We start from the raw sequence: 1,185 nt of genomic DNA, 5'->3' as shown, positions 1-1,185 counted from the left end.
AAAAACTATGCGCTTTTCGGAAAATTTGTCAAGAATAAAAAGTTCTTGTAATCAGCCGAGGAATACGCCTGAATTTTTTCGGAGCATTTTGAGCAAAATTTTAAATTTTGCAAAAATTGTTCATATGCAAAATCCAAAATTTTGCTCAAAATGCTTCACAAAAATTTAGCCGTATTTGTTGGCTGATTACAAGAACTTTTTATTCTTGATGATTTTTCCGAAAAGCGCATCGTTTATTGTAAAAAAATTCATGAATGTTTTCACAAAAATTTTGCCATTAAGACGCCATTTTGAAAATACTAAAACGAAAAATCGATCTTTGAACCATGGATTCTCAAAGTTTAGACATTTATTCCACCCGTTAGTGAGATTCCAGGTTAATTACATACTCGAAAAGCTTTGGAAAATGGTTCACAAAAAAAAATAGGCACGAAAAATCACGTTTTTTTTTTTGTTTAAACTGCATTTTGGGATAGTAAGTAAATTTTTTGAGGAATTTCATTTGCACCGTCGGAAAGAGGAGATCTTAAGCAATAAAGATATATGTTTCTCAATTTTTTCTAGTGTCGAATAGTCTTAGTTATTGGCCGTTGAAAAGCAGTGTACCGGTAGTGGCGTTTTGGCCGTTTAAGGGTTTTAATATGTTTGGAAATCTTTAAAATTCTCTGGAACTTTGATAAAATTTGACGAAATAACATAATATGTATGGAAGTTCTCTCAAATTAAAATTAAGTTAAACATTAAAATACCTGTTAACTTCAGAATTCTTTAATCTTCTGAAATTTTTTGAAATACCTTCATATCCCTTGAAATCTTTGAAATGGGTAGGAATTCCTGCAAATTTAATTCAAGTTATTTTCCAAAGTTCACTAGAAATATTTTTAAATCTTTGGAAATCCTACAAATTACTATGAAATACCTTGAAATTTTTTAAATCTTTTAACATTCTTTAGAATTCCTTAATATCCCCGATAATGTTTGAAAATATTTAAAATCCTCTAAACTCCCTCGAAATGTATTGCAACTCCTTGAAATCTGTGCATTTTTCTTATTAAAAAAATTAAATCCTTGTAATATTTTTGAAATTTTTTTAAATGCCAATAGAATGTTGGGAAACTGACAAAATCGCTTACTATCCATTGAATTTTTGTTGAATTCTTCCAAATTTCCCAAAACTGGTCAAAA

The sequence above is a fragment of the Belonocnema kinseyi genome, chromosome 2 (genome assembly GCF_010883055.1).
Source record: "Belonocnema kinseyi isolate 2016_QV_RU_SX_M_011 chromosome 2, B_treatae_v1, whole genome shotgun sequence".
NCBI lineage: Eukaryota > Metazoa > Arthropoda > Insecta > Hymenoptera > Cynipidae > Belonocnema > Belonocnema kinseyi.
Note: the sequence above shows the minus strand (reverse complement) of the source record.